This window comes from Peromyscus leucopus, chromosome 3 (genome assembly GCF_004664715.2).
Source record: "Peromyscus leucopus breed LL Stock chromosome 3, UCI_PerLeu_2.1, whole genome shotgun sequence".
Classification (NCBI taxonomy): Eukaryota; Metazoa; Chordata; class Mammalia; order Rodentia; family Cricetidae; genus Peromyscus; species Peromyscus leucopus.
The window spans coordinates 86,806,595-86,830,661 of record NC_051065.1 but is presented as its reverse complement, the minus strand read 5'-3'; positions in this window follow the sequence as shown (position 1 = coordinate 86,830,661).

Genomic DNA, 24,067 nt, shown 5'->3' with positions numbered 1-24,067 from the left:
ACAGGCCTGGCCCAACTGAGCCCCACCAACAGGGTCAGCTCTAGTGTGCTGCCCTGGTGAAATCCCATACCACTCTCCATGTGCTGCAGCTGATGAGGGGCAGGGCCAATTCTCCCACTCTGTGTCCTGGGGCCAGGTCTCTCACCTGGTGCAGGTGGCAAGGGGTGAGGGGAGGGAGGGCATGTCTTTCTCACCCATGCTAGCACAAGGTAGATGAGGGAGGTGGGATGAGTCCTCCTGCTCTCCTGACGCCCAGCCTGAACACCTGATCCCCTCACCAACAAGGTCAGCTAAATTGTGTTGCCCAGGTGAGATACAGGCCTGTTCTCTCTAGTGCTGCTTCCGGTGGGGCACAGTGCCAATTCTCCAACTCTCATGACCTCAGGGTCAGCTCTCTCATGTGCCATAGGCAGTGAGAAGCAGGGGACGGGGATGTCATCTTCCCTTTACTCCTTCCACCATATGGCAGATGAAGGGTGGGGCCAGATCTCCCACAAGCACTAAAGTTATCTTGACTGTACTGCCCGGGCTAGGTGCAGGGTCCACTCTCCTGAGTGTTGCAGCTGGTGAGGTGCAGGATCTGCTCTCCCACTCTCCTGACTCCAGGACCAGCTTTTCCAGCTTGCAGTAGGTGGCAAGAGGTGAGGGGTGGTATCTCTCCCTTGCCTCTGCCACTGAGTGACAGACTGTGGGGCTAGCTCTCCCACTCTCGCATATCCAGGGCCAGCTCACCTGCACCTTTGCCAACAGGGACAGCTCTACTGTGCTGCCCTGGGGAGGCTCAGGGCCCCTCTCTTTGGAGTGGTGCAGTTCGTGAGGGGTATGTAGTCCCATCCTCACTGCTTTTGATAGTAACAGGAGCCAAAGACATCAACACAGACCACGGCTGCGGCAGGGCCGTGCACCAGACATGGTCACTGGCAGCAGCCCAGTTCCTGACGACACCATGGTCCTGGGTAGCAGCATAGGTCACTTAGATTGGCATGACCCAACGGCAGCATGGCCCTTGAACTCCAACATGGTCCCAGTGTGGGCTTAGATTCTGGACATCTGCTCTGCCTTTGATGGTGACAGGAGCCTTAGACATCAGTGAAGGTCCTGTCTTTGGCAGGACTACCGACCCAGACATAGCCCTGGCTGCAGCTCACACTGGTACAATGCCCTGGCCCTGAGTGGCAGCATGTTTTACTCAGGTCTGTATTGGCCCAGCAGCAGCACAGCCCTTGGCACCAGATAGTTGTGAGCTGCCATGTGGATGCTGGAAACTGAACCTATGTCCTCTGAAAGAGCAGGATGAGCTCTTACCTACCCGGCCCCAGGTTGCGAATTATTTTCATAACTTACAACAAAGTATTTCACATTTTGATTCTTCTCAACAAAAGAAAGCAACCAGGTTTCAAAATATAGAAAAATAAAAAGATTGTGGTGTGGTTCAGATTAGAAGGGGACATTGGGTCATTAGATTGCCTCGATTCCCATCATTAGGGGCAGGAAAGGCAGTGAGCAGGGAGAATGACAAGCAGATGGGCTCTGGAAGCCCAACTTTGAAGATGAATGGACTTCACCATGGGTAAGACATGCTTCTCCATCCACTCAACCTAAGCCCAATCCTGGATCCACATGACTGATTCACAGTCTGAGGATACAGTCCCCTGAGACATGTTCAGAATGGGGAGCACCCAGTCCTCTACATTCCACTAGTTCAATCCTTATTGCAAATAGATATTTGAAGTTAGAAATCCCACTTGAACTGTCAAAATCATGGTGTCCCACAGATAATAGGAACGTTTATGTAGTTAATGTAGTAAATATTAGATTCACTTAAATTAAAATGTTCAAATTAAAATCAAGTCTGGGTGATTTTGGATAAGGAATCAACTGAAAGAAATCATGGTGGTATTTTACTTAATATACAAATAGAGAAATGCATAGCTTGGCTGTAGAGATGGCTCAGCCATTAAAGGCTAGGTTCACAACCAAAAATACAAGGTAAATGCATAGCAGTAATTACAACTTTAGGGGAAAATGCACTAGTCAATGATAACAGATTTTTTTTAAAAATATATGTGAGGGTTAATTTATTTTCATATGTTTTAATCATATTTTTAAGGTCTACAAGATAGCACTTTTATTAAGCAATAATATATTTGAGAAGATATCTTAAGTGAAAACACCAGCTACAGGAACGGTTTTTTATACATCTGAATCCTGATTCCACAGAAACTAACAGAAATGCTAAGGTCTGAATGTCTGAAAGCCATCATCAAGTATGCAGACAGCCCCCAAAAGCATGAATGCTTACCCAGAACTAACAATATCGGATCAGAATCCTGGATTCCTGTCAATCACACCCAGCTTTCTTTTCCCAACCTGGTGTGTGGAGAGAGTGCCAGATGTCCTGACAATGTCCTCACTGTGAAACACAAGGGGCTGGTGTCACTGGATTTGTGGCTTTCTGGATTCTCACCATCAAGTCCACACAGCAGCACAACCCTTAACCCAAACTCTAGATTAGCGGAGTCATGGGCTTCTTTGGTAAGAAGCACTTCCCTTCTCTGTATCACCTGCCATGGAGACACTGACAAGGGCACGTTTAGGAGAAAGTTGTATTCAATGTGAGGGGAAGTCCTAAGTCTCAGCTTCCAGGGGTCAGACGAATAAAAAGTTCTCAGACCCCGATATCCAGTATTATTACAACTCAAGGGGCCGAGTGAAGCTCAGGGCTTCCCTCTCAAGACTGAAGTAAATTACAGTCTGACTGTGTCCAGGAGACCCATGCAGCCTTGGTCTCCACAAGGTGTTCAGCTTTGCTCCACATGCTCCTGTCCTGATGTACTGCCTCACCACAGACTGGTATAGAAGCTTCTTCTCATGGAGCAGAACATCCAAAACCGAGCCAATGTTATGTTCTTTTCTTCCAGTGATGGGAACAGTGATGCACGTACAGGGCTTCAATCTTTCAATGCATCCAGAGCAAAATGTGCTGAAGTGATTGCAGGACTGAATTCTGAAAAGCACACACACACACACACACACACACACACACACACACACACACACACTCAGTTGATGTTAGTGAGGTAAAGAATTTCAGCATTGTTTTCCAGTTCTGTAGGGAATGTCACTGGGATATTGACATGGATTTGTTCTTGTATCCCATTGGTGCCGCAGGCCACCCCCCCAAACTTTCACTGTCTATTATCTTCATTTTTGAGTATCCCAATGATTTCATTGTAGGGGTCTTTAACCTCCTTGTTTAAATTGGTTCCTGAGTATTTTATTTGTTTTGAAATTTTGAATGGAATTGACGTCCTTCCTAGTAAGTTTGTTACTATTACACAGAAAAGCTGCTGACTGTTGTATCTTGACTTTATATCCTGCCCTTTGTTTATATCCTGCTCTTTGCTGCAAGTATTTTCAGGTCTTAGAGGACTTTGGTCGAGTGTGGAGAGTCTTTGGAGTTTAAGAACACATGATGTATAAATGTTTATAAACTGACTCTTTCATTTACTGTTTATATCTCTTTCATTTCTTTCTCTTCCCTTGCCACTGTGCTGAGACCTTGAGCACTTCATGGAATAAGAGTGGGGGAGTGGGTTTGCAACCTTTTCTCATTCCCGATTTGAAAAACTTCCTCCACGTGAATAGTTATGGTGATAGTTTGTCATTTGCCTTCTGTATTGTTTTCAGGAATGAGTCTTCTCTTTGTGGTCCCTTCAGCGATTTGTGTCATAACTCTAGATGACTTTTCTGCACTGACTGAGATGATTATGAAATTTCTGTTCTGAAGCAGTTTGGGTTGAGCTGAGGTTATTGGTTGTTTTTGTTTTGTTTTGTTTTTTGTTTCAATATAGGGCTCCTCTGCATAGCCTTTGCTGTCCTAGAACTCACTCTGCAGAGCAGGCTGACCTTGAACTCACTGAGATTCACCTGCCCTGCTTCCCCAAGTACTGGAATTAAAGGCATGTTCCACACTACCCTGTTGTTTTCTACCAGCCTTTCATCCCTGGATTGAAACCAATATAGTCATAGTGTACAGTCCTCCTAATGTGTCTCTTTGTTGTTTGTCCCATATATCTTTGTCTTGTCATCTGAGTAATGCTGGCTTCATAGCACTGGTGGTTTTTTTTTTTTCATTTTCTTGTGGTGCTTCTTCCTTCTGCATGGCTTGTAACAGTTCCAGGGGCATTAGTGTCAGCTTTTTGTTAAAGGTCTGGCAGAATTTTCAGAGGACCCCTCCAGTAGTAAGCTTCACCCCTGAGAGTCATTTTATTACCATGTCAATAGAGTGGCTTGCTATGGTTCTGTTGAAGTTGTTGACATCATTTAGATTTAATGTGATTATGTCATCTGTGTCTAGATATATATCCATTTCTTCAATTTTTCCATTTTGGGGGAGTATAAGATTTTAAAGTACTACCCAATGGTTGTCTGGATATCATTGGAATGTGTTGCAAGCCCCTCCCTTCTATCTCTGATTTTATTAATGTAGGTCTGCTTCTCTTGCTGTAGACTGTGGATTTATTCAAGGAACAAAGTCTTTGAATAATTTTTATGCACTGTTATTTTACTATCTATTTCATTAACTTCTGCCCTGATACTTATCATCTCTTGCCATAGACTGAATTTGGGTTTGGCTTAAATATTTCCTTAGACCTTGAGGCTCATCATTAGGTACTTAACTGAGATTTTTCTGAATTTGGTAATTTTTTGTCATTATTTTAGGTCTTTCTACTTTTTTAAGTAGGCATTTACAGTCATAATCTTTTCTCACCGTGACTTAGCTGCATCCTGAAGATGCTGGGAAGCTGTGCTGTCATTTTCATTTGATTCTAGGAATTGTTTTCTCACTGATTTCCTCAATAAATCAATGGTAATTCAAGAGGATACTGTGTAGTCTCCAGTTACTTATGTGGTTTCTTCTTAAGAGATGTTATAGATGGAGGCACAAGGGAAGATATTATCTGCATATTGGAGGGCATTAACTTGTTATTAAGAGAATTCAGAAAGGTCCTGTGACACTGTCTGTCCAAATAAGTGAGGACAGCCTTGGTACTCTTGGAGCAATATAGTTTAAGAGAGTTGGGTGGTTTGGTTTAAACGATCCCCAAAGTGAAAAAGATATTGGTAATCAGGATATAAAGATAAGCAGAAAAATACATCACTTAAATTAAGACTGAACCATTTGCTCCTGTGAGGGATTTTTGTTAATGAAGAATAGAGGTTGGGGAATCATAGGTGTGTAGGAACTATGGCCTGGTTAATGAGGAGGAGGTGCTTTACTGACTTCCACTACTGAATAGTCTCTTGAACACCTAACACTGGGGTTTTACAGGGACTGTTGCTTGACTTTGAGACCCTGTGATTTTAAGTAATCTATTGTGATTTCTAATCCTTCCTAAGATTATAATTTTAGAGGTTATTGTCTTTAATGAGGGAAAGAAATGGGGTTCTTTAGATGAATTTGAAATGGAATGATAGTGGAGGCATTGGAAATTGGAAGAAAGAATATCTAGTAAGCAAAGGAAGCTGCCATGACTGCATCCAACTTGAAAAGGGGGAACATTGGAGGCTAGACTATCTTTGGAGACAGAATTCTCTGCATTCAGACCCTCCCCACAAGTGGTCCAACAGGATGATTAGGTTCTCAAGCTCTCACCTTCAGGCATAACCCAAGTTATAGGACTGGGTATTGCAGGATTTGTCCAGCCTGCCAGCTCTCCCCTGTCTTCACCACCAGGGTGAGCTCTTCTGCCATTGCTCTAGCTAGTTCACCCCTTGCAGTGATGAGCAAGGGACTGGGCTAGTTCTCCTGCTTTCATGCCCTCAAGGTTGGCTCTCCTGGAACCTACATCTTGAGGACCAGCTCTACTGTACTGTCTAGGCAAGGCTTAGGGTCCACTCTCCTGAGTGCTGCAACCAGTGAGGGGCAGGACCAGCTCTCTTGCTCTTAGGACCTGAGGTCCAGCTAGCTCTGCCACCTGCCACAGGCTGACAGGGGCACCCCTGCCCACACCACCATATGGCAGATGAGGGCCAGGGCCAGATTTCCCATGCTCACGTTCTCAGGGTGGTTTATCACCACTCCCACTTCCCATCAACAGATTCAGCTCTACTGTGCTGCCCAGACAAGGTATATAGTCCAATTTCCTGAGTGCTGCGGGTGGTAAGGGAGAGGCTTCCCTCACTTGCTAGTATCACATGGAAGGGACAAGGAGGGAAGGGCATTTTTCTTTTGCCCTGTGCTTTTTAAAGAAGGTGCAGGGCTTCCTTCCCACAAGGCCTTGACCTATTGGAGTAGACTGAGATTTGATCCTGGCCTTTCTTAATCCATCTAGTGTACAACTTTGAAAATGTTTATCTTACTGTTCCATGGAAAGACTTTCATGGCCCCATTAATGGTTTTCTTGGGATATGGCCTCCTAGACTCCGGGGTCGGTTTTCTCTTCAGAAAAAAAAAAAAAAAACTGGTGAGATAGACCGTAGGATGCAAGAAGATAATCAGCCTACATGTTAGAAGCCTGGGAACAATATGTTTTCCTAATCTTACATGTGCCTGACCCAGGACTAACATTATCTTTTCCTAGGTTATATCCACTAACAGGGTAGATTTTAGAAAGTTTCAGTATGTCAACTGAAAATTCTCCTTAAGTCGAATTTAATCTGGATTTAAGTTTTTCAGGGAAAGAAGATTTGTATTCTAAAGAACAAAAGTTATCTTGACCTTTCCTTTAAGGGGAAAGTAAAGGATCAGGGACAAGTTGATTGTGGTCAACTAGTAGAGAATCCCACCTATTGTTTTTCTCAGAGAGGCATTGGTCCTCCATAGTTGCAGCATTAGTGGAGGCTAGAAGAGCAGATTCCACATAGCAGTGTCCATAGAGATTTAAATCTTCCAAGGAAGCAAAAAAATTGTATATAGGGGACCTCAGATTATTTTCCATCCTCATGGCTGGATAGGTCTAGTTGGATGTTAGTAGTATAGTTGGTACTTCTCTTAGGAGGCCATTTCTTCTTTTTTTCTAGCTTCTAGCCACAGCAAGGCACAGTACAGGAAAATACTAAGCACTTCTCCTTAGGGACTGAGGATCTAAGAAGTTCTAGTGTCTCATTGCTCTAGAGAAGTCCACACTGATGAGGGCTCATTGCCCATCTGAAAAGTTAAGAAGGTATGAATTAGCTCTTCTTTCCCAATCCCATGTCTTGAAAGTTCCCTGATGATACCCTGCCTCAAACAAGGTAGAATTTGGGGCCCAACATCTGATGTTGTCCTCTGTTCCCCATGTGCATTCTGTGTCACACTCACACTCACTCACTCACATATTTTACACCCCATACACAAAGGATGAAGAAAGAAAGAAAGGATGAAAGAAAAGAAAAGAGCGAGAAGACTTTGATGACAAATATAGAGGTTGTTAAAATGATGAATATTTTATGAAGACAAAAGGTCAATCAATAAATCTTATATTAAAGACTCAATATTGGGGTGGATACAATGATAGAGACATTGGAAACAAAGCAGAAAAGTAACTGCAGCACAGTCTTATGATTCTAAGTAACTGGAGCAGGTTGTCAATTGGAGAATGATAACCCTGGGGTGAGAATGCAAGCCTGCATCTGAAAGATTTACTCACAATTTTAACTTTTCAAAGCTCCTTCTGCCTAGATGATGATCAACAAAATTTCCATTAAGTTTACCATTGTCCCAAGGCAGAAGGGTTAGAAATTCTAAAGTAGACCTTAATAAATGGTAGATTAGATGTGAATAAGCAGGTGAGCAGTTAAGAGCACTTCTTGCTCTTACAGCTTGGTTTCAAACACCCACATCAACTACCTCAAAACCTCCTGAAACTCCTGCACCCTAGGATCTGATGCCCTCTTCTGACAGATATGTATACACCCACCATTCCCCACCCCAATTTAAAATAAACTAAACCATTAACAATAAGAAATGGTAGGTCAGACTGGCAACATTGCTCGGCTGGTAACAGGGAAGGTGCTTACAGCAAAGACTGATGACCCTGAGTTTGATACCTAGACCCTACAAGGTGGAAAGAAAGAATTAACTTCTGCACTTATCCTCTGACCTACTCTCTCTCTCTCTCTTTCTCTCTCTCTCTCTCTCTCTGTCACACACACACACACAATAAATATCTCTGGTCAAATTTTTCCCAGTGAAGTAATTTGCATTTAGTATCTCTGAAAACACATTAAAAAAGAAGAAACAGTAAATCTTAAGTGATAGGAAATTCAAAGGAGGAATACTGAAGGTGGGAGCGACTGGGCAGAGATGTGGTCAGGGAGACAGGGGAGGAAGAGAGAAAAATCATCCAAAGATAAATGTGTATTAATAAAAATTTAAATGAATAAGTAATAATTAAGAAACAATGATAAAGTTCTATATTTTGTTGAGAATTCAATAAATTATAAAGTATATGGGATGATACAATCATCAGTTTATAAAAGTTCCTTTCATTGTTTAAGGTCTTTCCCCAAACAAGCCTAGAGCCCTGTATTGAGACTTTAGACACTAACAGAGTGCTCAGAGACTGAGCTTCAGTGAGCAGCAACCCCAGGAGGTTTTTGTTTAGCCCTGGAGCACTGTGGGAGGAAACTCCTTACTTTGCTGACAGTGATAGATTGCAGCATCATCAGCCTCCACAGGATGGATGGTGAGGGTGAAGTCTGTCCCAGACCCACTGCCACTGAACCTGACAGGGACCCCAGATTCTGTATTGGATGCTTCATAGATGAGGAGTTTGGGGGGCTGTCCTGGTTTCTGTTGGTACCAGTGCAATAAGTCTGTGCCAAAAATATTGACACTTTCACTGGCCTTGCAAGAGATGGTGGCCTTTTGTCCCAGAGAGACAGCCAGTGAAGCTGGAGACTGGGTCAGCACAATGTCCCCAGTGGAACCTGGAATGATAAACCCACAAGCCATGGTTAAATATGTTTAGAAAACTTCCAGCAGAGGAATTTTTCATTGTAAGAATACTTGTGGGCATCACTTTGAGAAAACAGAAAATCAAAGGCATTGGGAGACTTAAAACCAATTACAAATGCCTTAATTCTAATGATCAAGATACTAGAGACATGGAAAACCATGATGTCCACTGTGGATGCTCCCAACACTTCTCTGCACCCTCTCACCTGGAACTCCGAGCAGCAGAATGCATAGGAAGAGTGTGTTTGACTCCATCTCTGGGAACATGAAGAAAGGGTGATTCTTAGGCTCCTGGCAGCTGCCCTTAAAGAAGCCTGGCTGTTGTATAATGACTCAATATGCAAATCAGCCCAGAAAAGTGTGTGCTGGTGCTCAAAGGGGCACCTGCTCCTGTTTCACCCACTGGGAGTTGGTGTCAGCTGAAAATTTACCAGAGCATGGCAAGCGTATCTTAAAGGTGTCTTGCAGCCTGTTCTATTGAATCTTTACCCTCTCCTCTTTCTGAGGTGTGATACAGGGGAGTGAAGTATGGCTGTACTATGTAAAGAGTGTAAGTTATTTCAGGAACAACTTGCACACCCAATGAAAATATTATCTAAGAGGGAATGGAGAATAAAGACTGGAAGAAAAGTAATGTAATGAACTTTTGACATATTTCCTTATTTAAAAAAATGTGTGTTTCAGTGTGTGTGATGTTGTGTGTGTATGTTTGTATGTTTGTGTCTGCTCTTGATTGAGGGCCACCTCCTTCCATGGGACATGGGTAGAGATAAGAGGCCAAGCTTGGGTGTGACTGTTGCCTTCTGCCTTATCTGAGACTGGGTCTCTTGTTCACCACCTCTCATGAAAGGGTCTTCTGGGGATTCTCCAGTCTCCGTCTCTCATCTTGTCACAGCATCACTCTCAGTACAGTCATGTGGTGCAGCTGCATCTGGCTTTATGTGGTTCCTGGTATGTGAAGCACGTCCTCACACTTACATGGCAAGCACATTACACACAGAGCCACCCCAGCTCATTTTTAAAAATAAATGAAACACTGAAAGGTAATTCTTCAGGCTGAACATAAATAAAACTTCAGGAAATATAGGACTTCATAAATGAAGGGAAGAACTTTGTAAAGGAGATTGGCTCAGATACTTGTAAAAATTCTTTTGTATGGTTCTTTAAAACATTCAAGATTGTTGAAAACGAGATACCTTGCATCTTCTCATGGTGATAAAAGCTAATTAACAGAACTGTTGATTTTCCTCAGAAACATTGTAAGACAGACAGATGGATAGACAGTTAGGCAGATATAGAAGTGAGTATTTCTTCCCATTCTTAGCCCTCCCCCTTTCTTGATTTACGTAGACAGATGGATGGATTTTCTAGAAAGATTTTAAGGGAGAAAATGACACAGTAGTATTTTAATTAAATAAGACAATGAAAAAAAGTTATTAGTAAGAAGTTCGAATAAGAGAGAAAAAAAGAAGCATCGGAATAAGATCTGTAGGAATGAAGGAGTGAGGGAATGAGAAGGGAGGGGAGGAAGGATGCCGAGGAGTGAGGGGAGAGTGAGAGGAAGGAGGCAGAGAGGAGGGTGAGTGAGTGAGAGGGAGTGAAGTGGAAGAGGGAGGAAGGAGGGGAAGAATAACAGATAGAGAGAGTGATCAAGGAAGGAAGGAAGAGAAAGGAAGGAAGAAAGAGAAGAGAAGAAAGAAGTGAGGAAAGAAAGAGAATAATGGACAGTTCCCTACTCCTCAGCTCACACTCACTCTTTCTTTTTCCGGGTCTCCGCCATATACAGTTGGTTCCTTTTATTTTATTGTGCACATTCACTGTGCTGTTGCTCAGTGTGAACCAGCTAGAGTTCAAAGAAGAGAGAATCATGGCAAAACAAGTACACAGCTCATGAAATAAAACAAGTTATTCTTCACATTTTGTCTTTATTTTTGAGGTGTGCTCATCTATAGTTGATTTTTGAATTCAAAACTAGAGTGTTGACCTGTTATAATATGGAAAGTAAGGTGATATTTCTTATTTATGCTCATAATAAAAACATTCCTATATTATACCATGTATAATATCCATGCAAAGTGCCATGTAATTTTTAAACAGCTCCCAATCACATAGTTCTTACCTTAAGGATGGTTCGGTGGTGGTGGGATACAATAATGAGTATTTGTGATGTCATTCCTCTGCTGCTTCCATGAGATTCTCCTGTTGTCTTTGGTGCTCTTGACTTCTTTTGCATTATGGCATCATGAACCACTCTTCTGTCAGGCATGGTTATGTATTCCAGTAATCCAAACAGGTAGGAAGCTGAGGCAGGAGGATCTTGAGTTTTCAGGTAGCCCAGGATACAATGCCTGGGTTACACAGGTGACCAGATCTTCTGCCTCACCCCAAGCCCCACATCGTCATCTATTTTTGTATATAGTTCTGTTAATATTTATTTTTATTCATACTGATTTCATTCTTGTTTTTATTGACTTATAACTTAACTTTCTATTCCTTAACATTGGTACTTTTCTTCAGTAGAGCAGAACTACCCTCTCATCAGGAAAGAACAGTCAGTACCCTCTGACAGAAAGAATGACAAGATGATAGAACAGAAGATGTAAGAGTCAGGGACTGTACAGGAGTCCTGAGCACTGGGTATGGTGAAAGGATGGGCTGGGCTTTAGCAAGGAGGTCAATGGAACTGACATGTGAAAGCCTGGCCTGATGCTAACATGCTGGAATTTGACCAAGAACGATGAGGTTTATGTATAGTGCAGAGAGAACTCCTGGAACAATGGTCACAATTAGTTCATGTGAATACTATGTAATGGATGTTGTGCTTGACACACAATGAAGAAAACTGTGTGGACACTGTTGTCATTTCTGTCCCAGTTGAACTATTAGCTTTTTACCTGTTATTTTCCTATTTTACTAAATGATATTATGAATTGTAACCTTGCCTGTAATCCAAGTCCTTCGGGGGCAGAGGCCAGCCTTGTCTACTAAGCAACTTAAAAGAGAGCTAGTGCTGTTAGACAAATCAACCCTGTCTTGAAAATGAAAAAGAAAAGAAAAGAAAAGAAATGTAATCTCTATACTGCATGATCCACAGCAGCTCCCACATCTCCTAAAACAAATGGAGAGGTGATGAGAAGTGGAAAGATGGAGGTAGGAAGTGTTTTTTTTTGTTTTTGTTCAATTAACATTCTTTTTTTTTTTTTAAGTAAATTTATTTTACAACATCATTTAGTTCAACATAATAGCCACAGATTCCCCTGTTCTCCCACTCTCGCCCCCTCCCCCTCCCCCCATCCCACCCCCCATTCCCACCTCCTCCAGATCAAGGTCTCCCCCGAGGACCGGGATAGACCTGGTAGACTCAGTCCAGCCAGGACCAGTCCCCCCTCCAGACCGAGCCAAGTGTCCCTGCATATGTCCCAGGATTCAAACAGTCAACTCATGCAACAAGCCCAGGACCCGGCACCAACACACGGCTGCCTCCCAAACAGATCAAGCCAAATGACTGTCTCACCCGTTCAGGGGGCCTGATGCAGTTGGGGGCCCCTCAGCCTTTGGTTCATAGATCCTGTGCTTCCATTCGTTTGGCTATTTGTCCCTGTGCTTTATCCAACCCTGGCTTCAACAATTCTCACTCATATAAACCCTCTTCTTTCTCACTAATTAGACTCCCAGTGCTCCACCAGGGGCCCAGCCATGGATGTCTGCATCCAGATTCCTCAGACCTTCCTTGGATGAGGTTTATGGCACAACTAACAGGGTGTCTGGCCATCCCATCACCGGAGTAGGTCAGTTCCTGCCGTCTCTCGTCCATTGCCAGCAGTCTTTTCTGGCAGTATCTTTGTGGATCTCCGTGGGCCTCCCTAGCTCTCTGCTTCCTCCCCTTCTCATGTGGTCTTCATTTACCATGGTCTCCTATTCATTGTTCTCCCTCTCTTTTCTTGATCCAGCTAGGATCTCCCACTCTCTTTCCCTCGACCGTCGCTCTTCATTGCTCCCACTCATGTCCAGGCTGAATGGGAAAAGATCTTCACCAACCCCACAGGTGACAGAGGACTGATATCCAGAATATATAAGGAACTCAAGAAATTAGACATCAAAACGACCAACAGTCCAATTGAGAAATGGGCTTTAGAATTAAACAGAGAATTCTCAACAGAGGAAACCCAAATGGCTGAAAGACATTTAAGGAACTGCTCAACATCCCTAATCATCAGGGAAATGCAAATCAAAACAACTCTGAGATACCACCTTACGCCTGTCAGAATGGCTAAGATCAAAAACACTGAAGACACTTTATGCTGGAGAGGTTGTGGAGCTAGAGGAACTCTCCTCCACTGCTGGTGGGAATGCAAGCTTGTACAACCACTTTGGAAATCAATATGGCGCTTTCTTAGAAAATTGGGAATCAATCTCCCCCAAGATCCAGCTATACCACTTTTGGGCATATACCCAAGAAATGCTCAATCATACCACAAGAGCACTTGCTCAATTAACATTCTTATTAGTATTTTTAAATTTTTTAACTTCATATAAAATAAGAGGTTTTATTTATTTGTGTGTGAGTGTATGTGTGTGGGGGTGAGAATGTGTGTGTGTAATTTTTTTTGAATGTATTTTTTCATTTATTTATTTTACAATACTATTCAGATCTACATAAGAGCCACCGATTCCTTTGTTCGCTCCCTTCCTGCCCACCTCCCCTTCCCCCCAACACACCCCCCATTTCCACCTCCTCCAGATCAAGGTCTCCCCCGAGGAATGGGATCGACCTTATAAACTCAGTCCAGGCAGGTCCAGTCCCCTCCTCCCAGATTGAGCCAAGCATCCCTGCATAAGTCCCAGGTTTCAAACAGCTAACACATGCAACGAGCCCAGGACCTGGTACCACTGCCTAGATGCCTCCAAAACATATCAAGCCAATCGACTGTCTCATCTATTCATAGGGCCTGATAGAGTTGGGGGCCCCTCAGCCTTTGGTTCATAGTTCATGTGTTTCCATTCATTTGGTTATTTGTCCCTGTGCTTTATCCAACCTGGGTTTCAACAATTCTCACTCATATAAACCCTCCTCTTTCTCACTAATTAGACTCCCAGTGCTCCACCAGGGGCCTAGCCGTGGATGTCTGCATCCAGATTCCTCAGTCCTTGGATGGGGTTTCTGGCCCAACTATTAGGGTGTTTGGCCATCCCATTACCAGAGTAGGTCAGACCCGGCTGTCTCTTGACCATTGCCAGCAGTCTTTTGTGGGAGTATCTTTGTGGATTTCTGTGGGCCTCTTTTTTTTTTTTTTTTTGTTTTTCGAGACAGGGTTTCTCTGCGTAGCTTTGCGCCTTTCCTGGAGCTCACTTGTAGCCAGGCTGGCCTCGAACTCACAGAGATCCACCTGGCTCTGCCTCCCGAGTGCTAGGATTAAAGGCGTGCGACACCACCGCCCGGCTCTGTGGGCCTCTTTAGCTCTTTGTTTCTTCCTTTTCTCATGTGGTCTTCATTTACCATGGTCTCCTATTCCTTGTTCTCCCTCTCTTTTCTTGATCCAGCTAGGATCTCCCGCTCTCTTTCCCTTGACCCTCGCCCTTCATTGCTCCCACTCATGTCCAGGCTGTTCATGTAGATCTCATCCATTTCTCCCTGTCTTTCTTGTGGTCCCATTTTCCAGGTAGCCTCACTGGTGATGTGAGTATCAGTCCAGTCATCCTTGTTCCACATTTGGCATCTTCCTATGAGTGAGTACATACCATATTTGTCTTTCTGAGTATGGGTTACCTCACTCAGGATGATTTTTTTCTAGATCCATCCATTTGTCTGCAAACCTCATGATGTCATTGTTTTTCTCTGCTGAGTAGTATTCCATTGTGTATATGTAGCACATGTTATTTATCCATTCTTCAGTTGAAGGGCATCTAGGTTGTTTCCAGGTTTTGGCTATTACAAACAATGCTGATATGAACATATCTGAGCAAGTGCTCTTGTGGTATGATTGAGCACATCTTGGGTATATGCCCAAAAGTGGTATAGCTGGATCTTGGGGGAGATTGATTCCCAATTTTCTAAGAAAGCGCCATATTGATTTCCAAAGTGGTTGTACAAGCTTGCATTCTTACCAGCATTTGAGGAGAGTTACCCTGGTTCTACATCCTCTCCAGCATAAAGTGTCTTCAGTGTTTTTGATCTTAGCCATTCTGACAGGTGTAAGGTGGTATCTCACAGTTGTTTTTGATTTGCATTTCCCTGATGATTAGGGATGTTGAGCAATTCCTTAAATGTCTTTCAGCCATTTGGGTTTCCTCTGTTGAGAATTCTCTGTTTAATTCTAAAGCCCATTTCTCAATTGGACTGTTGGTCGTTTTGATGTCTAATTTCTTGAGTTCCTTATATATTCTGGATATCAGTCCTCTGTCAGATGTGGGGTTGGTGAAGACCTTTTCCCATTCTGTAGGCTGTCACTTTGCCTTGTTGACCATATCCTTTGCTCTACAAAAGCTTCTCAGTTTCAAGAGGTCCCACTGATTGATTGATTCTCTCAGTGTCTGTGCTACTGGTGTTATATTTAGGAAGTGATCTCCTATGCCAATGCATTCAAGACTACTTCCTACTTTCTCTTCTAGCATGTTCAGAGTAACTGGATTTATGTTGAGGTCTTTGGTGCACTTGGACTTAAGTTTTGTGCACAGTGATAGATATGGATCTATTTGCAGCCTTCTACACACGTTGATATCCAGTTATGCCAGCACAATTTGTTGAAGATGCTTTCTTTTTTCCATTGTACACTTTTGGCTTCTTTGTCAAAAATTATATGCTCATAGGTGTGTGGATTAATGTCAGGGTCTTCAATTCGATTCCATTGGTCCACATGTCGGTTTTTATGCCAGTACCAAGTTGTTTTTATTACTGTAGCTCTATAGTAGAGCTTGAGGTCAGGGATTGTGATGCCTCCAGAGGTTGTTTTATTATACAGAATTCTCTTGGCTATCCTGGGTTTTTTGTTTTTCCATATGAAGTTGAGTATTATTCTTTCTAGGTCTGTGAAGAATTGTGTTGGTATTTTGATGGGTTTTGCATTGAGTTTGTAGATTGCTTTTGGTAAAATTGCCATTTTTACTATGTTGGTCCTGCCTATCCATGAGCATGGGAGATCTTTCCATTTTCTGATGTCTTCTTCAATTTCTTTTTTCAGGGACTTAAGTTCTTGTCATATACGTCCTTCTCTTGCTTGGTTAGTGTTACCCCAAGTTATTTTATATCGTTTGTGGCTATTGTAAAGGGTGATGTATCTCTGATTTCCTTCTCAGCCTGTTTGTCATCCACCAGCAATTTATGAGTGGTCTTTTTACTCCACATCCTTGCCAGCATGAGCTATTTAAGCTATTAAATATTTTGTTGGTCTTAGCCATCAAATACCTCCCCTCAGAGCTCAGAGAACCCTGTAGAAGAGGAGGATAAAGAGCGTAAGGGCCTATTATGTAGAACTGAATTGTATTGTAAAATAAATAAAAAAAAATGTGAAAAAAAGAGCATAAGAGCCAGATGGGATAATGAACACCAAGAAATAGTATTGTCTAAATCAACAAGAGAAAAGCTCATATGAACTCACAGAGACTGAAGCAGCATGCACAGGTTCTTCCCAGGTCTGCACTCGGTCCTTTATCTATATATTATAGCTTCCAATGTATTGCTTTTATGGGATTCCTGAGTGTGCAAATGAGTAGGTCATGATTTTGTGCTTTTCCTTGGGCTCTTTTCCTTCTGTTATTTTGTCTTGTCAAACTTTGTTGTGATAGCTTTTGTTTTATCTTATTATATTTAATTTTGGTATATTAAAAATGAATGAAGAAAAACCTATCTATTAGGGTAAATCTTAGCAACTGAACTGTTACACACTCTGCAAGAGGGAAAATCAGTTTTCTCCAATATAATGACACTGGATATATATCAACCACTCCAGGACAGGTAGGAATATTTGACCAACATATAGAATTCCATATGTGTGTGTGTGTGTGTGTGTGTGTGTGTGTGTGTGTGTGTGTGTGTGCTTTTATTTGGGTATAGTTTTTTTCTATTTGGTGTGGTTTTATTTTGTTTTCGTGGTTTTTGGGGGGTTTGTGGTTGTATTACTTTTGAACTTTGAGAAAGAGCCTAAAGTTAGATGGGTAGGCAAGGGAGAGGATGTGGAAAGACTAGGGGGAGTGGAAGAATATGATAAAATATATTTAAATTTGAATTTTCTAAAAAGACAGTGCAACTCCCTGAATATACCTAACCTATTCACTGGAGCCCATAAAGTCTCAACTCAGAAAGTAAAATCAGAAAGATAAAGGCATGCAAGTGACTTGTTGTGAGGCAATATCTTTGAGGGCATCTTTGGGGACAAAAGGGGCCACGTTTAAAAAGAAAATTTCCAATTTCCTTTTAATTTAGACTTTAAATGAGTCTGATCAGAGAAGCCAGCCACGTCATTCCTAGTGTCGAGGGGCACAGGCTTCAGGATGAATGAGCTACTCAGTTAATGTGGTTTTGTTATGGAATTTGATGTACCCCATGCTATTAGGAGCTCTAGAGATCTGTACCAAGGACATCTTCCCACTGAGCTCATGGCCTGAGATATTGCAGACATCCATGGCATGAGTGACAGTGTGTTGAAGCTCTGCCATTTCTGTTACTACAGTTATTCCCTAAATGGTTCCATTTCCACACAACAAAGGCTGAATTCCTTTCTATAAAAATGCAAATAGAAACAGGTTAGATTTGAATAAAGTCATGATCTGTCACTTAAGTGTTCACAGTCATGTTCAGTAACAATGAGAGGGAGTCTAGGCAAGGTGTTCTGAATGGGATAGGTGAGGTGAGGGCTTAGGCCATTCCAAACAGACTTAACTCTACTGTTGCTTGCAGCTTTGGTGATGGCTCACTGCTCAGTCAGTGTAAAAGAAGCTTCTCTGACTAGGGTTAAAAACATCACTGATCTAGGGGTGTAAATATTAATATCTCGAAGGCAGTTTGACTTCCTGTTTCCAGTGTTGTTTGAGACTGACTTCTCTGTGTCCTGCATCCAAAGTATATGGTGCCTTCAGTATAATAGGGTCTAACCAATTAGTTATGGCTGGCAGCAAAGAGGGACAGTATTAGCCCATGCTGCTTTGGGTGCTGTGAGGGCTCCCCTGACCAATAACTCACAGGGCAGGAGGCTATGCCTAGCACTGAGATCTTAATTTAGTATCCCATGGCTTCTGAGAGCAGACTTGTCCACACACTGAACCTCTTTTGAAACACTTGTAAACATATTTATAAATGGCTTGTAGACTTGTGGGTTTTTCTGAGGCGTCTTTACACATCCTTAGTGTTAGTTAACTGCCCCCTACTTTTCTCCCATATCCCTGCTTCCATCTCCCTTAAATCTTTAACCCACACTCTTCAACCCTTGATGGGAAAATATAATAAGGATGTTTACCTTAAAGGTTGCTGTTGCAAATGGTGCTGGCATAACTAGATATCAACATGTATAGAAGGCTGCAAATAGATCCATATCTATCACTGTGCACAAAACTTAAGTCCAAGAGCACCAAAGACCTCAACATAAATCCAGCTACTCTGAACCTGCTAGAAGAGAAAGTAGGAAGTAGTCTTGAATGCATTGGTATAGGAGATCACTTCCTAAATATAACACCAGTATCATAGACACTGAGAGAATCAATCAATCAGTGGGACCTCTTGAAACTGAGAAGCTTTTGTAGAGCAAAGGATATGGTCAACAAGGCAAAGTGACAGCCTACAGAATGGGAAAAGGTCTTCACCAACCCCACATCTGACAGAGGACTGATATCCAGAATATATAAGGAACTCAAGAAATTAGACAACAAAATGACCAACAGTCCAATTAAGAAATGGGCTATAGAATTAAACAGAGAATTCTCAACAGAGGAAGCTCAAATGGCTGAAAGACATTTAAGGAATTGCTCAACATCCCTAATTATCAGGGAAATCAAATCAAAACAACTCTGAAATATTACCTTACACCTGTCAGAATGGCTAAGATAAATAGCACAGCAGACAGCTTATGCTGGAGAGGATGTGGAGCTAGGGGAACTCTCCTCAACTGCTGGTAAGAATGCAAGCTTGTACAACCACTTTGGAAATCAATATGGTGCTTTCTTAGAAAATTGGGAATCAATCTTCCCCAAGATCCAGCTATATCACTCTTGGGCATATACTCAAGAAATGTTCAATCATACCACAAGGTTCTTGCTCAGCAATGTTTATATCAGCATTGTTTGTAATAGCCAAAACCTGGAAACAATTTAGATGCCCTTCAACTGAAGAATGGATAAATTACATGTGGCACATATACACAATGGAATACTACTCACCTGAAAAAAAACAATGACATCATGAGGTTTGCAGGCAAATGGATAGATCTAGAAAAAATCATTCTGGGTGAGGTAACCCAGACTCAGAAAGACAAATATGGTATGTACTCACTCATAGGAAGATGCTAGATATGGAACAAGGATGACTGAACTGCTACTCACATCACCAGTGAGGCTACATGGAAAACAGTTTCCCAAGAAAGACACATGAACATCCTGGACGTGTGTGGGGGTAATGAAGGGTGAGGGTCGAGGGAAAGAGAGCTTCTGGGAGTGGGAAATCCCAGCTGGATCAAGAACAGAGAGGGAGAACAAGGAATAGGAGACCATGGTAAATGACGACCACATGAGAATAGGAAGAAGCAAAGTGCTAGAGAGGCCCACAGAAATCCACAAAGATACCCCCACAATAGACTGCTGGCAATCGTCGAGAGACAGCCGGGACTGACCTAATCTGGTAATAGGATGACCAACCATCCTAATTATTCTGCTAGAAACCCCGTCCAATGACTGAGGGAACTGGATGCAGAGATCCATGGCTAGGCCCTCGGTGGAGCTCCGGGAGTCTAATTGGCAGGAAAGAGGAGGGTTTATATGAGCAAGAATTGTTGAGACCAAGGCTTGATAAAGCACAGGACAAATAGCCAAATGAATGAAAAAACATGAACTATGAACCAATGGCTGAGGAACCCCCAACTGGATCAGTCCCTCTGAATAGGTGAGACAGTTGATTAGCTTGATTTGTTTGGGAGGCATCCAGGCAGTGGGATTGGGTTCTGTGTGCTCAGTGCATGAGTTGGCTGTTTGAAACCTGGGGCATATGCAGTGATGTTTGGCTCAGTCTGGGAGGAGGGACTGGACCTGTCTGGTCTGAGTCTACCAGATCTATCTCAGTCCTTGGGGAGGCTTTGCCCTGGAAGAGGTGGTAATGGGGGGGTGGCTTGGGGGAATGGGGAGGGAGCGGGAGGGGGGAGAACAAGGGAATCCGGGGCTGATATGTTGAACTAAATTATATTGTAAAATAAAAAAAGGTTGCTGTTGCTCTTGCAGTTCCTGAGTTGTATTACATAAAAAGCTGTTAAATGTTCTGAGACAAAGACAGAATTTTCAAAAGTTTATGAAATGGTCCCAAATATATTTCTGCTACTTTTACAATATGTTTCTATGAAACAGGACTTTTAGTTTGATAACTCAATACTCTGAAATATGTTGAAATTACTCTGTGAACTGTAGAATCAACTATGCAGGAGGTTCTTACTTGACCTGTAGATGATAGATGGATCTTGAAAACAAATATAACATAATGTTGCATGTGAGTGATGATCAGTGCTTGAGGTAGGGCAAGAATGAAGAGACTGAGAGAGAAGTATTCACTTACACAATTCAGATGAGCTAGAAATCAAAGTATCATTATCTGCAGATGACATGAGAGTATGCATAAGTGATCCCAAAAATTCTATCTGGGAACTCCTACTGCTGATAAACACCTTTAGTAAAGTGGCTGGATACAAGGTTAACTAAAAAATTCAGTAACCCACTAGGCGGTGGTGCTGTACACTTTTAATCCCAGCACTCAAGAAGCAGAGGCAGGGGAATCTCTGTGAGTTCGAGGCAAGCCTGGGCTACAGAGTGAGTTCCAGGAAAGGCTCCAAAGCTACACAGAGAAACCCTGTCTTAAAAAACAACCACAACAATTCAGTAACCCTCCTGTATACAAATGACAAAATGACTGAAAGAAATCAGGGAAACAACAGCCTTCACAATAGTCAGAAATAATATAAACTATCTTGGAACAACTCTAATCAGCCAAGTGAAAGACTTGCTTGACAACAACTTCTTTGAAGAAATAAATTAAAGATTTCACAAGACGGAAAGCTCTCCCATGTCCATGCACCAGTAGGTTTACATAGTCAAAATGGCCATCCTACCAAAAGCAACCTACAGATTCAGTGCAATCACCATTAAAATTACCACACAATTCTTTACAGACATTGAAAGGACAATACTCAACTTCATATGGAAATACAAAAAACCCCAGGAAAGCTAAAACAATCCTGTACAATAAAGCAACTTCTGGAGACATCACCATTCTTGACTTCAAGCTCTGCTATAGAGCTATTATAATAAAAACAGCTTTGTCTTGGCATAAAAATAGACACATGGATCAATGGAATCAAATTGAAGAACCAGACATAAATCCACACACCTATGGACACCTGATTTTTGATAAAGAAGGCAGAAGTACACTATAGAAAAAAGAAAGCAACTTCAACAGATGTTGCTGGTCTAACTGGATGTCTGCAAAGAGATCCATATTTATCACTCTGCATAAAACTTGAGTCCAGTGTGTTAAAGACCTTAACAAAAAACCAGATACACTGAAAGTGATAGAAGAGAAAGCAGGGAATAGCCTTGAATGCATTGGCACAGGAGACAACTTCCTGAACAGAACACTAATCATGTAGGTATTAAGGTCAACAATTAATAAGTGGAAACTCATGAAACTGAAAAGCTTCTGTAAGACAAAGAACACTGTCAATAAGACAAAAATGCAGCCCACAGAGTGGAAAAAATGTTGACCAATTCCATATCTGCCAGAGGGCTAATCTCCAAAACATAAAAATAACTCAAACAACTAGTCATCAACAAATCAAATAATCCAACTAAAAAATGGGTCACAGATCTAAACAGAGAATTTTGTTTATTAAATTTTTGTTTTTCATTTTACATACCAACCACATTTCGCTTTCCTCCCCTTCTCCTGTGCCCTTGCCTCCCACCCCCATCCCCACCCACTCATCAGAGGGAGTAAGGCCTCCCTTGGGGAGTCATCAAAGTCTGGCATACAAAGTTGAGGCAGGACCAAGCCACATCCTCCTGCATCAAGGCTGAGCAAGGTATCCCACCACAGGGCATGAGATCCAAAAATCCAGTTCATGCTTTCAGAATAACTCCTGGTCCCACAACTCGGGTCCCCACAAGCAGGTCAAGCCACACAACTGTCACCCACATTCAGAGGGCCTAGTCAGTCCCATGCAGGTTTCCCAGCTGTCAGTACAGAGTCTTTGAGCTCTCACTAGATTGGGACAGCTGATCTGTGGTTTTCTCCACCATGATCCTAATACCTTTGCTCATATGATTCCTCCTCCCTCTCTTCAACTAAACTTGTGGATCCCAGCCCTATGCTTGGCTGTGGATCTCTGCATCTGCTTCCTTCAGTTATTGGATGTAAGTTCTATGATGACAATTAGGGTAGTCACTACTCTGATTACAGGGGAAGGCCAGTTCAGGCACCTTCTCTACTATTGCTTGGAGTCTTAGCTGGGGTCATCTTGTGAATTCCTGGTAATTTCCCTGGTAGCAGGTTTCTCCCTAACCTCATAATGTCTCCCTCTATCAAGAGATCTCTTTCATTGCTCTCCCTCTCTGTCCCTCCCCCAACTCAGCCATGTTGATCCCTCATGTTTCCATTTCCCATCCTGTCCCTTCTACCCCTCCCAGTTTACTCAAGAGATCTTAACTATTTCCCCTTCCTTGGGAACTCCATGTGTGTCCCTCTTAGGGTCCTTCTTTTCCCCTAGCTTCTCTGGGATTGTGAATTGTAACCTGGTTATCCTATGGTTTGTGCCCATATCCAGTTATGAGTGAGTACATACTGTTTTTGTCTTTCTGAGTCTGAGTTACCTCACTCAGAACCATTTTTTCTAGTTCAGGAAAAGCCCAGATCAACTCATTTTTCTCTGCTCCAAGTGACTCTTAAGACCCAGATATCCCAATGCTGTTTCTGGAGCAACTGCTTGTGGCCTGTGAACAGATTTGACACTACATGCTGCTCCCTGAAATACAGAGAGGAGGTGAGATTTTGTAGATTTAAAAATATACAACTTCTGAGTATTTGAAGTTCCTTTAAAGGGAGATTGACCTGGGTATGCCTGACTCAATCAGGTCAAAGCCATTAAAGAGAAGCCATTTCCTCTCTGCTGTGCATCCCCTTGCTGGTGTGATAGCTGAGATCGCACATGTCAGGGGACTCTCAGTGCCTGTAGGACCTTAGGGAAGCTGCCAGCCCACAGTTAATAAGGGTGTAGCAACTCAGCCACAGAGTTCCTGTGTAGACATGCTGACTGAGCTTGGAAGGAGAGTCTCTGAGCACCCAGATGAGATTGCAGCCCTGACAACACCTTGAGTGTATTCTATGAGACCCTGAGCAGAGGACCCAGACATACCCTGCCGAGATTATAGGTGTTGAGCTCATATGGCACTGAGTTTGCATTATCTCTTATGCATCGGTAGAAAACTACTACAATACAGTTTCATCTGGGACTGTGATCTAGGACTGTGATCTTGAAAAACTCAGGAGATATGCATCTGAGAGAAGTTGCTAGAGATCATTATGTTGAACTTTCCTGTTCCACATGGGAAGATACAGATGCTCAAAGAAGGCTCATGTGGAAGTAGAAGGTGTCTGGGAAGTTAACACTCATGACCATAGCTGTGCACTCTTAGTCCTCTGGAGTTCATGCATCTGCAATAGTAGAACAACAGGAAAATGAAATGGAGCTGAGTATGGTTCCATGATCCAGCTGCTGGGGGAAGGTGCAGGTGGGTTGTAAGTTTACCGTCAATGAGTGTTAGATAGTGATTCCCAGGTGAGCACAGGATATATAATGAGATCTTTTTTATCCCCACCCCTTAAAATAGAGTGAAAATGGAATTATAAATGAAGGAAAGCAAAAAGAGAGTGTGTGTCCACACATG